General features: G+C 37.0%; 1 long non-coding RNA gene across 1 annotated transcript in view; it reads left to right on the top strand.

The window, feature by feature from the left end:
• Window positions 1–3,243, top strand: part of LOC114025390 — a 91,117-nt gene extending 87,874 nt beyond the window's left edge. Inside the window, exons 4-5 of the long non-coding RNA XR_003567019.1 lie at window positions 1,276–1,366; window positions 2,569–3,243. This is a non-coding gene — a long non-coding RNA (uncharacterized LOC114025390). The remainder of the gene's footprint in view (window positions 1–1,275; window positions 1,367–2,568) is intronic.
• The last annotated feature ends 10,817 nt before the right edge of the window (window positions 3,244–14,060 follow it).

Below are 14,060 nucleotides of genomic sequence, written 5' to 3'. Positions count from 1 at the left end.
TCACCCAGATAATAAGCGTCTGAGGCAGGTCTTCCTAACTCCAAATCTAGCGCCCTATTCACTATGTCCTGCTGCCTCTTAATGCTCAGCTTCAGGAGTCAGAAGGCTACAAAATATAAGTTCAAAGTAGATCGTTACAAGAAGAGAACATGTCCAAATAAAAATAATTTAAATTGTCTTTGTGAAGATAGATGCATGATGCCTAACTCATAATTAATCCATCCTACTTTTTAACCTAGTTTTCTTTCTTGTGATGGTGACATTATTGGCATGTCAATAGTACAGCTCCCACTTTGATTTTTTTAAAATAAAGATGGATTTGTACTTTAATCTAGTCTTTATTCTGTCAGAGAGGATGGCCAATAACTGGCTTGTTGAGATTCTTAGTCTATCCATAGAACAGAGTAAAATCAAACAATCTGAGGTGGGGTCAAACTTTTGATGTTCTCTTTAGCATTAATGTTCAAGCTAATTATCTCTTGCAGAATCATAAAATTTTAGAAATAGAAAGGACCTTAGTGATCATCTATTTCAACTTCATTTTACAGTGTGACCCAGAAGCTAAGGAATATTGCCCAAGGTCTAGTAGAAAGACTTATGTATTGGGAATTAGGATATTTGGGTTTGATTTCAAAATTTACCTTGATCATGGAATGGCTTTTCTGTCCCTCAGGCTCCCTATCTATGAAATGGGGAAAATACTGTTCATCTTTTAATTTCCTCACAGGACTGAAAAAAAAATGATAGAAATGTATGCTAAACACTTAGAGCTGCTCAGAAGTTAGGCATGGTAGAAAATCTCAAGCTATGATTATTGTTATGATTATAGTAATATTATTATGTTAGAGTATGCTCATTTTTGTAAAGCAGGAAATGAGATTTAGCAAATCTATCTAGTGTCACATAGAAAACATATTGCATAATCCAAGATAGACATTTGTAAATTTGAGAGATCACAGTAGGGGCCTTAGGCTATCATATGAATGACAGCAATGGGATTTAGTGCTCGACCTAGCACCCTAAATTGAATTGTCACTGTGAATTTGTGAAAGAGATCCTACATAAATGGGAGTAAACAAGGAACTTTAAAAATCTTACCATCTACCAACTGTTTTAGCCAGCATTTTGAATTTGCCAGTATGATTTTGTTGAGTTTTTCCTCTTCCCTTTGTCCCCTTCCCATCCATTTTTGCCTTGTGTTTAAAAAAAAATGTTTCCAACAGCAGTTATTGGATATTGGACTTTGTGTGATAATGCTTCACTTTTTTTTCCTAGGATGAATCATTTGAACACAGAACTGCTGAATGGAAACTGGCTTGGAGTGATGAATTCTGATTGGCATTGGCAGCTGTACATTCTTAAGGGGGTAGATTAATACGTATAAACCATTCAGCTTAGCTGAAACTACTGTTCAGCATTGTAAACTGCCAACTTTATCTTCTTTAAGCAAAAAAATACAGTTTTTCTTCCCAACAAAGACTTTTTATAAAAGCAATAAGGTAACTGCATGAAGTGTGCTTATCATGATATAATCACACCCCAGGGGGAATGAGAGGTGCTCCACTGCACCTCCTGCTTTGTAATGACCCAGGGGTGTGATTATCTTATGATAACCACACTCCCTGTCATGCCTTATTGCTTATATATTCCACATGTCATAATGAATCCTGAAGCACTTTCTAGGTCTCGTAGCAAAGGCAATGACTTTGAAGTACAGGAAGTAGCCAGATTTTCTGGGTACACACAAATTAATATTGTATATGTTAGGGAAATTACGAATGACTACTTTTAAGTGTCAGCCAAGCCACACGTATTGGGGAAATTAGACTTTGTGCTTTGAAAAATCTTCTTCTGGTTGCTTTTTTTTCCCAAGTTTGTCTCTACCATCATTTTGGTGGCTGCTAAATTATTCTATCTCTTCAAGTTACATTACTGGCTCCCAAGACCACCAGGGAAATAACATCTATGGCATAATTATCTTGCTGTTACCTGGTATGATGTTTTGGTATTAAAATCAGAGGATGATAATCTCTCCACTCCAAAAATTGGCTTCATTTGATTTTAAGTGTCCATTATTCAAGAATTAAAACCATTCTAGCTACTGATTTCTCGATCTTCAGGTATAATGTTTGAGGGAGGGACATTGAGAGAATGTTTTAATTTATTCCATACAATAAAGGGCCCTTTGTCTCTTTAGATGGTGGAGTTGCTACATTAGTTTCAGTAATATTGTAGACTTTCTATCATTTGGAGATGATAATTTAGCTTTAAGATTGTACATAGAGACTGATAATATATTCAAATTAAAATGAGTGGGGTTAATAGTAGACCTATAGGGAAGCAGGAAGATCAAGAGGAAGAGACTTCTGAATCCAGAATGAGGCTTTGATATAATAATAAGACAACAAGGTAATAAACTAAGCAATTATCTTTGATGCAACTTGCCCTATTATCATACTACAGAGTGAATCTGCACCTCAGGGAGGAAGGGGGTTGGTTTTTAAGTCATTTAGCAACCTTCTAAATCTACAGCTGCCATCAACATTTAAGTACCGCTGTCTCTTACAGGGAAAATCTGCAACACTGTTTTTATCCTGTCACTATATCCTGGGTGATGAATATGGTGGCCTCTCATCATGACCGCTGATGAGTCGATTCAATGTCTGTGTCAGTTTCAGGATCAACCGCGTTAACCTGAGGTCATCTCAAGGAAAACCATGTGTCTAAAATGAAGATTATTTAGCCACATACTGCACAAGCAGAGATACTACTGATTACCATAAAGGTCAAATATGCACATTTTGACTGGTGGTAATGAGTAGTTTTAAAGATGTTTTAGCCTTTTCTTAATCTCACAATGTCACTAGGCTTCTATTGTTATGCACCAAAGAATGTGCCTTTAATTGTACCATTTGCCCTATTGTAGCTTGTACATAGAGCGAGTAGTATGATGTTACTTGTGATAACCGCCTACTACATGTCCTAATAATTATTAGCCTTCAGTAAATTGTACAATAAGGTAACACTAGTCTGGTAGAACCAAAAGGAGCTTTAAAAAGTCAAAAGCAATATTTAAAAGGTTTCATGTACTAAAGAGGTGAATAAAACAGGAGGTATAAAATAAATAACTTTCAAGTTCTTTGTCTGAAAATTATGTTGGCATTTGAAAGAATCCCAGTAGGCTTCAAATTCTGTAAATGGAAAAAAAATACAATGTCTGCAGATGCTATCTTTTAGATCATTCTAAGGAGAAACTAAAGTTTTTGAAAAGATACTTGGAATCAAGGGTTCATCCCAAAATTAGTATTTCTAGCAAATTATCTCATGAACGGATGACATTCACTTGGAGCTGCATATAGAATGTGGTTTGCAGGAGAGACGTGCTAGCCATGTTTAAAATTTCCAAGGGATGTGCTGTCTTAGACTCACTTCGAACAGAGCTGAGCAATTAGTCCTTCGAGTAGTTTGAAAGAAGTCAGCTCTACAAATGACAAGTTCAAATAGTTCAAAATGCTATTATTCACAAAAAGTGGGAAGGATATGTAAAATACTATTTTTAAAAATCCTAGCCAAAATCTGATGCATCTCAATAAATTGAGAAGGGATGAACCAATTTCAATTCTCTCTTCTTATTTCAGCATTTCCCTGGATTTTAATAAGGACACTGGCTAACCTTTAAGATGTTCTATATTTTTAATAGCTGTCAACTTTTAGGGAAAAAAAAATCCACCACAGGCAAGTAAATACAATTGCTACAATGAAAGTAGCTTGGGGAAACACATGTTTGCAAATTGGAAATAACACATTGGCAATCTTAAAAATCAAGATGTGGGTTCTAAGTCTCAGCATGTTTTGGTCTCATCCAAAGTTTGAAAGATGTCAGCAGTTTGTAGAATTAGCAAGAAAATTCTACATAAGCAGTTCACATATTGGCACTGTCTATGTGATGTGAAAATAGCAAGTGAATGGTGAAAACTTAAGTCAAACTAGTTATTTTTGAAAAGGAAAATGCCTATTTTGTTGATTTCAACTTTTTTTGCTATAGTTGTATTGGTTTCACATGTAGATACAATGGGCTGTGGCTACATAATACCAAAATCTGTTGAAAAATAAAACAAAAAATTCATTCAGTTATTTTAATGTTTCCAAATATCTTCACCTGGAAAACTGTTGACAAAGAACATCTGGACGACTAAAAGGATTTTTCTGCTTTTTATCCAGATGTTTTAGTAATTCAGATGGTTCTTTTTATTGATTTCTAATTTAGATATTACCTACTAACCCCAAATAGTGATGAAATAAAATATAGTAAGAAACTAATTTCCAGGGATACAACTGAGAACTTAATATTTATGGATCATGTAAGAAAGAATATAAATTCCCATATTTTTAAGAGATGTAGAGATGTAACATTTATTGAATGCCTACTCAATGCATGGAGCAGTGTGCCCTAATGGATAGAGGACTGTGCTTTGTCGGGAAGACCTGCTTTCAAATCCTTCCTCTGAAATCTCTCTCTCTCTCTCCCTCCCTGTCTCTGTCTCTCTGGCTCTGTCTCTGTCTTTCTCTGTCTCTGTCTCTCTCTCTCTTTCTCTCTCTGTAGACAGATAGACATGTTATGAGACCCTAAAGCAAACTATTAAATCTTTCAGTGTCCTAGACCACTCTTTAAGACTATGAGTTGCATAGCACTTCTAGGGCTAAATCCCAAAGAGATCACACTAATGGGAAAAGGACCTACATGTACAAAAATATTCATAGCAGCTTTTTTCGTGGTGGCAAAGAATTGGAAATTGAGAGGATGCCCATCAATTGGGGAATGGCTGAGCAAGTTGTGGTATATGAATGTGATGCAATACTATTGTGGTATAAGAAATGATGAACAGGCTGACTTCAGAAAAAACTGGAAAGACTTGTATGGTCTGATGCTGAGTGAAGTGAGCAGAGCCAAGAGAATGTGGTGTGATGACTAATATTGATAAACTTAACCCTTCCTGGCAATACAAGGATCTAAGACATCTCCAGAGGCCTTGTGATGGAAAATGCTATCCATACCCAAAGAAAGAACTGTGGAAGTCGAATTGTTATTTTTTTCTCTTCTGTTGAGTTTTGTTTCCTCTTTCTGATGGTTCCTCCTATCGATTTTAATTTCTACTTACAACATCACTAATGTGAAAATACGTTTAATATGAATGTAAATGTATAGCCTATATCAGATTATGCACCGTCTTGGGGAGGGTGGTGGGGAGGAAGGGGGAGAAAAATTTTAAACTCAAAAGCATATGGAAATGATTATTGATAAATCAAAATAAATTAATAAAAAAATTAAAAAAATAAAAATAAAAAAAGGCAGAAAAAAGACTGTGAGTTGCAGAGCAATTGCTTGTTTACATGAGTGGGGGGAGGTTTTACTCAGGGAGTTCCCTACTATTATGAAATCATAGGTCCAGATCTTCCAAAAACAAAAGGACAAAATACTGGACTAGGGACATAAAGTTTTTTTTTTTTCAAATAATATATAGCTAGGTCATGATTAATGCAATTCTGAACAATGTGAAGTTCATTTTGGTACAAATTAGAAAATAATACCAAAATAGAAAATAATACATTTAATGTGAGCCAAAATTCAAAAGATGTGATGTGTGAGCTAATCTAGAGTTTTAACATGTCACTATTTTGTCATTCTGCACTTGCCTATTGTCATGGGTGGTTAAGATGCGCTGCTGTGTATAATATTACCAACAGTTACATTATTTTTTTTAAAAACCCTTAACAAAATGGACTAAAGGAAAGATATTTCAGTGTCAGCATGAAGAAGAGGAAGAAGAAGAAGAAATAGAAGAAGAAGAAGAAGAAGAAGAAGAAGAAGAAATAGAAGAAGCTTGTTTTTACCTTAGAACAAACATTTGATATAATTGAATGGCATGAATCTAGTCATAGTAACTTTAATATAGGATGAGAGGTTGCAATGCTTGAACCTACAATACAGAATGTGATACCACATACAGGTGACATAAAAGAAAAAGGCAAAGTTACATCAGCAGCACCTGAGCTAGGCTTTGAAGGAAGACAGGACCGTAATAGGTAGAGATGGGGTGATGATGCATTTCACACATAGAGGAGAGTCTGCTCAACTGTAGGGAACTAGGAGGTACAGGATGAAATTGGGAACAGATAGTTGTCTAGTTTGGCTTAAAGAGAGAGTATATAAAGTGATGGTGGTGGTGGGAGGGACCTAGTGTGAAATGAGAGTGAAAAGCACAGAAAACTCTTGAATAGAGGAGTGACATAGATCAAAGCTTTATTTTAGAAGATTATTTTTCAAATTCTATGTCTGCAAATCATGAACTGTTATGATCTCTAAAGAATAAAAACTATATCATGCAGAAGGCAATGGAGAGGAGAGGTGGATATGATCATCCTGTAACATAGAATGAATAAAAAACTATGAAGAAACGAAGTGAACTATGTCATCAAATAGATGCTTGACTGAAAAAGAAGATGGAATGACCACATGTCCAGAGCAAAGTACAGCTGATGGACAGAACTTGCTTTTCTCTGTTGTCCATATAATGTCAAAAGAAAACAAGGAGGACACTTGGGATGGTAATAAATTTAGGGAAGGACACAGACAAGAGTTGTATATGTAGGGTGCCTGTTATTCATCTATGATATGTATAGCCACATGAAATGGCTAAACATATAGACAGATGCCTTGAGGGGAGGCATAATAGAATCTCTGGAACATTGAACACCTCTTTCCATTTCAATTCTGTCCTTCAGACGAGCAGGAGAAGGGTCCATGAATATGATTGCTCTATTCTCCTTTGAGAGAGGCTACTATCAGGTTAAAATTATATCTACATGCCACCTCCCCCCCAATATTAATGGTCTAGGGGCATGATTTTTTAAGTTCTAAAAGCTAATATCCTGATCACTATTCCTTAAAAGAGAGGGCACCACAAGCTTACACTCACCTTTTGGCCCAGACCTGCACAACTTTGCAGTAGGTTTGGGCCATGGATAGGTTAGACTAGAGATAGATTGACAATGGGGTAGCCACGGGACAAACAGGAGAGTGTGCAGTGGCAACCCTATGTTTTTCTTGGCCCACCTGAAATCCTTAGGCCGGCTGTATGTTGTGCAGGCCTGTTTCGTCCCCTTGCCACCAAATGCTAATTACATAAAAGATCATCACAAATGGTGAATAGCAAGTAAACCAATTTATTTAAGTAAATGGCAAATGAAATTCAGAAAAGTACTTTATGTTAGAATATGCCTGAAAATGCACAAGCGAATGAGCTCCTTAAATGCGAGTGAGATCTTTTCACCTCCACCAAGAAAGAGACCCAGATTTCAACAAAAGGAAATTCTCTGAAGTCTAAGGAAGGAAGTGAAATCAAGGATACAAAGAGTTTCCAGTTTACCCTACATATTCGCAATTTCCAAAGAATTTTTTTTCTCTTTCTCTTCCTTGTAGTCAGTCCCAAAGAGAATTTGAGATGACATGGGTCTCTCTTAAAGCAGGGATGAAGAATGTCTCTCCCCTACAAAGCTTTCACACAAACTCCCCAGACCCCAAGCATGTAAGAAGCATAAAGTCATCATTTGTTGTGCAAAGCTGTAGAGTCATATTCAAACTGCTTAAGACTTGGTTAAAAACTTTGGCCAGGAAATCCAGAATGGGTATATATGCCTCTGTATGGCTCGCAATCTGCATTGTTAGATGGAACATTATATTGATGAGAGTATTTGAATTGAGGATCCATTGGAGAGGGGAGAAAATGGAGGTGGAGGACCAGGAAGAGTCAATTATAATAGTCTCAATAAGATATAATTAGAGCTTCTGAAGGGTGATGGCAATGAGAGTAGAGAGGAGGAGAAGGAAATTAGAAACATGGAGGTAAAATTAACAGCATTTGGAAATTAATTGGATATGAGGAGTGAGGGAGATGTGTAAATACAAGATAACTCAGAAGTTTCAAGACTGGGTAACTAGGAGGATGTACATCAAAAGAAGTAAGGAAATTTGGAAAAGGAGTGAATTTAGGGAGAAAGGTGACAAGTTCACTTTTGAACATGTTGAATTTCAAAACATCCTTATATAGAAGCCCAGCAAACTGTTGAAGATCCAGACTTAGGGCTTGGGAGAGAGATAGAGACTGCATACATAGATCTGCATATATAGATTTTGGAGTATTAGTCATAGAGGTGATAATTGAACCCCAGTAAGTGGATGAAAGTGTCAAGGAAGACACACACATACATACATACACATATACATATATATACACACACACACACACACACACACACACACATATATATATATATATATATGTGTGTGTGTGTGTGTGTGTATGGAGAGAGACAGACAGACAGACAGACAGACATTAACCAGTCAAGTTGAGCACCCTTTCCTGGTGACAAATGAAGAAAAAGGTGCCATAAGCCTCTAGGTAGGGAGAGAGGTCTTGCCCCTTATCTCCTTACCAGAGTCCTTATGTGGCCTTGAACATATGGCACTGTTGACTTTCTGTTTCTGTTGTCAGTAAATCAAGAAACATTTATTAATCACTCACTGTGTGCCAGTCACTGTACTAAGCATGGGGAATAAAAAAAAGGCAAAAAAACCCCCAAAAAACAATTCTCATACTCAAGGAGCTGACAGTGAGACTAACTTCTCACCTAGTGAGCTTCAGAAGAGACACTGGAGGTGTATGTTAACTGCTGATCAATTTAGGGTGTCCCAAAAGTCAACCGCACTAAGACTTTTGGGACACCTTGTATGTTGAGGAAATATTAATTGGTTAATTGATATTGGAATGCTAAATACTGAGCTAATTAATAAAATAAAAGGGATAATATTAAGGAAAATATATAAGAATATAGGCTTTAGAGAATAACATCAAAAGAACCCCACTCTAACCCTAGAACCTTAGAGGGGGAAAATGTAATCAGCCATTCTCTGGGAACCTAATCTGCCAGTTAAATGTCCGTTAAGAAAGTAAGTCCAGTCTGTATCTACTATATTAATGATGAGTTTATAATTTGGTTATAAAATTAAAAATTGGGCTTTCTTATAGATAAATCTTAAATGTATTAATTCAGCCTATAATTTCTTTGGTTTATGAGCTTGGCAAATAGTAAGTACTTAATATTTTTTCATTCACCCATTTTTTCATTATTTTAGAAACCATTCTCTGGACATCTTTGTTATAATATTGTTGTGAGGAAAGTACTCTTCAACATCTTAAATTGCCATAAAATAGACATAATTTATTTTCATTTATATCCAGAAAATATCATTGTTAAAATCTTTAGGAATAGCTAATTGAGGTTTCAAGAACACATGACTTGTAGATGTATGAAATAAAAAATTTCAAATGCATCTAAAGTCCCATACTATTCAAGTTCATTTGGGACTCCAATTGACTTCAACTATTTTGCCCAAAATTAGTGAGATCTTTCTAGCACTCTTTTCATGGTTGTAGAGCAGTCATAATGAGCTGGGATAAATGTTCTAGGGCACCAAAATACATAGGGTATTAGCATAGTTCTTGCATTAATATTACTGTAGGTTCATAGCTTCAAAATTAGAAGGGACCTGTGGTTAAATGGCACATATCCTCAGAATTCTGCCCTCATAGTTCCTTCCAGGGCTAGCCTCCTTGTTCCACCTCCATCTCAAGCACTGGGTGGCAACCCTTGAAATGGTAGCCTCAAAATATCCCTGGGTCTCTTCCCTCTGCTTTGTTTGTTCAAATGAATTCATCTTCAAAAAATTTCATTTTCCAACGCTTGCTTCAGATGCCAAAATTTTTATTCTGCTTTGTCAGTTTTCATAGTTGGGAAGTTTGAATGATGGCTCCCAAATTCATTACTTTGGCTTAAGATGACTGGTGAAATGAAAATGTTAACTCATTTTGAATATCAGAAAGCATAGGCCAGACAGATGAGCTAGATGGAGTCATAGGTGCTGGCAGCCCTCAGGGAGCTGGAATTTTTTCAGGTGAAAAAAGCCATGGCATCACGCATACTTTTGTCCTCTATTGCAGGGCATTCTTCCCTTCTGCTGAGGTGTCATTTTGCAAATATTTATCATGCGCGCTGCAGTCACCCAGCTGATTGGTGACTGAGTGTATGTAAACTAGGCCACTTATCTACTGGCTGGTCATAGACACCATAGTTTCCACATTCTATTGAGCCATCCAGGCATCTACATAGACCATCTCACCATCTCTTTACCCTCCTCCTACTTTTCACCTCCCCAGAACAAAACTCCCTTCCCTGGCCCACCATTCCCTAACATGTGCTGCTTGCCCTATTAGAATTTAAATTCCTTGATGGCTGGGACTGCCTCTTTTATCAAAGCTATGTACCTGGCGATTACCACAATGCCTGACACGGTGTAAGAGCTTAATAAATGCTTTTTCATGAGTTGAACTTGTGTTCCAAGATATGATGTTTCTTGATGCCTTTGCATGTACAAACTCTTTTCTTCCTCCCCCACCCCTGCTCCTGCCACATCACCAAACAAAAACAAAAATAATTCTGCCCACTCTTTTATTTATCTCTCCAAGAGCCATCCTTTCAACTTTTTTTTTGTCTTCTGGTATCACTAATGGCATGATGTCAAATTGATAAGATTCAGTTTCTCCTGTAGTGTGTCTGTTTATTGGTCTCTGGATAAAGCCTCACATTTAGAGGGCCAACAATTAAGTTGGAACCTAATAGCCATTTGATCTGGCACCTAAGGAGTTAATGTAATCTCACATTACATTAGTCCTACAGATCGCCATGTTGGCTGCTTTCACTTTCCAACCTCTGGGCCCACTAGCACCTGGTCTTTCTATTTGGGAGCGGCTAGGAGATTGGAATGCCATTCAGATATACCAGGGATTCCCATTTCTGGGGTTTGGCTGCTTCCACAGTATATGTTAAACTTTTCAAAGAGCAGGTGGAATATTGGACAAATAGCTGCATTATCCTATTGAAGATAATTAATCTGTGTTCTTTGTTGTTATCCAGTCATTTTTCAGTTATGTCCAGCTTTTCATGAATCCATTTGGGATTTTCATGGCTAAGATCCTGGAATTGTCTGCCATTTCCTTTTCCAGCTCATTTTACAGATGAAGAAACTGAGGCAAACAGGATTAAATGACTTGCCCAGGATCAAACTCTAGTATCTCAGGCCAGATTTGCATTCAGGAAGATAAGTCTTCCTGACTGGAGGTCTGATACTCTATCTACTTTGCCACCTAGCAACCTGATCTGTGTCTTCATATGCATGTGTGTAGTGAACTCTAGAATATATTTCCTTTCCTACTGAATAGGCGATACAAATAAGGGCTACAAGGCTAAAAATAGTGGCAATCTTTTGAATATAGATTTTTAGGGCTTTCTTCTCACTGCTCCCTCCAATTGAAATTGTTCTCTGGGTAAGACTTTAGAAATCAACAGTCGTAATGTCTTGCCAAGTTACTGCATAGGTTAGAGGCACCTGCCTCCATGTGCAATTTCTAATCCTCATTCTCCCTAAACTCCATGAATCATAATTCAAACCAGCATCAAATCCAACTGCCAGGGAATCCATTCCTTTATCCTCATCCACTCACTCACATCATCCTGTGTTCTTTTCCCTGATGACTCCCACTGCAACTTTCTGCATCTCCACCATCACAAGCATTTCTATTTCTGTTCCATTTTTCACAAATGCTCCACTCCATCACAAAATACCCAGCAGCCTGATTTTCTATCCCCATGCTAAAAGTGATCACCAGCCTCAAAGGTACATCCTGCCTAAACTTTAGGGAAATTTGTGGACAGAAAAAATGTTTCAAGTATCTGTAAGTAGCTGCATGTGATGCAACCTTCCTCATGCAATCAGTACAATTAGGCGGATTTGGAACTAGTGGGAAGATTGGACCTAAAGTGTCATCATTAATAGTGTATAACGCTAGCTTGTAGGATGGCTGAAGTGGAACACCCAGGGATTTGTACTGGCCCTTTCCTATTTAAGATTTTATCAACATCTTACATAAGCATAGATAACATGCTTACTAAATTTGAAGATGACTAGGAAGCTAGGGAGCATACTTAACATGCCAGATGACAGATTCAGGATTCAAAAAGATCTTTGCAGGATAGGACACTGGGCTGAATCAAGTAACATGAAATTTAATAGGGATAAATATAAAATCTTGCACATGGGTTCAAAAAATCAATTTCATGAGTACAAGATGAGGGAAATCAAGTTAGATATATGGTTTTCTAGTCTACTTCAAGTTCAACCTGGGTGAGCATTGTGGTATTAAAGCTAAATAAGATTTAACGATCTTAGATTACATTAAGAAAGAAAGAATTTTATTTGGTAGCTTTCTTATTTAACCTTTTTTTCCCCTGCTTAACAGTTTGTATACTGATACAGCAATGAAAAGTAATCTCAAAATGTAAATGTAGCCAATCTTACAATTGTACAATCCTTTAAATTTCTGTTTTTATGTACCTGTTTCCCCTCTTTGCACAGGTGGGAGATTATAGGTTTGGAAAAAATATATTTACTGCAGACATACTTATTAAATTGGCTGGTTTTGTGGAATTTTTTTCTTTTTTGATCTTTTTTATAAGGGATAATGACTCTTTGTTAGTGGCAGAGGAAAGAATATTTTCAGAAATGAAAGTGATATAAAAACAAAATTTATTAGTAAAATAATACAAAAACTATTATTTGAAGTTATTGCCCACCTTCTACCCCCCCTTAAATTCCAGTGCCCTGAAGCAATGTTCTGATCTTCTCAGCTTGGTTATGACTCAGGAGACTGAAATAATCATGATTGTATACTGTAAATTTTATTTGAAAAGCAAAGTGAAGAGTAGATTTGAGAGGGGATAGACTGAAGGCAGTAAGATCATTTAGGAGGCTATTGCAATAGTCTAGTTAAGAAGAGGTAGTCAATTAGCTAGGGTGGCCATAATGGGCATGGAGAGCAAATTTTACGTGAAAGACTTTAGTGGTAAAAACACTAGTATTTGTCAACTAATTGGATGTGTGTGGGATGAGGTTTATGTAAGGGTCAAAGATGACTGCAAGTTCAAGAACCTGGGAGCCAAGGAAGATGGTATTGCCATTACTGAAGATAGAGAAATTGATGGGAGGTGCAGGTTTAGGTGGGGATAATGATGAGTCTGTGGGCAGCTAGGTGGCACAGTGGATAGAGCGCTGGCCCTGAATCAGGAAGACCTGAGTTCAAATCTGGCTTCAGTCACTTACTAGCTATGTGACTCTGGGCAAGTCTCTTAACCCCATCTGCCTCAGCTTCCTTCTCTGCAAAATGAGCTGGAGAAGGAAATGGCAAGCTACTCCAGTATCTTAGCTAAGAAAACCCCAAATGAGGTTATGAAGAGTCAGACACTACTGAACAGCAATGATGATGAGTTTAGTTGTTGCATAATAATAAAAGCCAATATTCATATTGTAATTTTATATGCAATATCTTATTTGATACTCTCAACAATTCCATAGTTATACCCATTTCACAGAAACTGAGGCAGAGAGGCTGCATGGTAACATAAGTAACAAGTACCAGATATAGGATTCAAAACCAGGTTTCTCTTGATTTAAGGATCAGAACACTTTCCACAATATTGAACTGCTTCTTATTTTCTGATTGAGGTACCAACAGGCTGTCAAGGTGGAGAGATCCAAATGACAATTAGAAATATGGAACTTAAGCTCTGTGGAGAAGGTAGCATTGATATCTGAGAGTCATCTGTATGGTGGTGATAATTAAATCATAGGAGTAGATGAAGACTCTAAGTGAAATAGTGTGGCTAGAGAAGAGGTTCAGGACAAAATCTTGAAACACCTACATTTAAGGGATAATAGGAGGACAAATCAGCCAAAGGAACTTAAAACCTCAAAATGGAGAAGTCAGTGAAGGAATATAATGATGATGCCCTGCCACAAACTTCAGAGGAGAGAGAGCACATCATGAGGGTGGTAGAGGTCCAAAGTGTCAAAGACACATATTCCTGTATCAGGGAATATGAGTATTATA

The sequence above is a fragment of the Vombatus ursinus genome, unplaced genomic scaffold, assembly GCF_900497805.2.
Source record: "Vombatus ursinus unplaced genomic scaffold, bare-nosed wombat genome assembly UNPS02014830.1, whole genome shotgun sequence".
Lineage (NCBI taxonomy): Eukaryota > Metazoa > Chordata > Mammalia > Diprotodontia > Vombatidae > Vombatus > Vombatus ursinus.
This window is presented reverse-complemented; position numbering and strand designations above follow the sequence as displayed.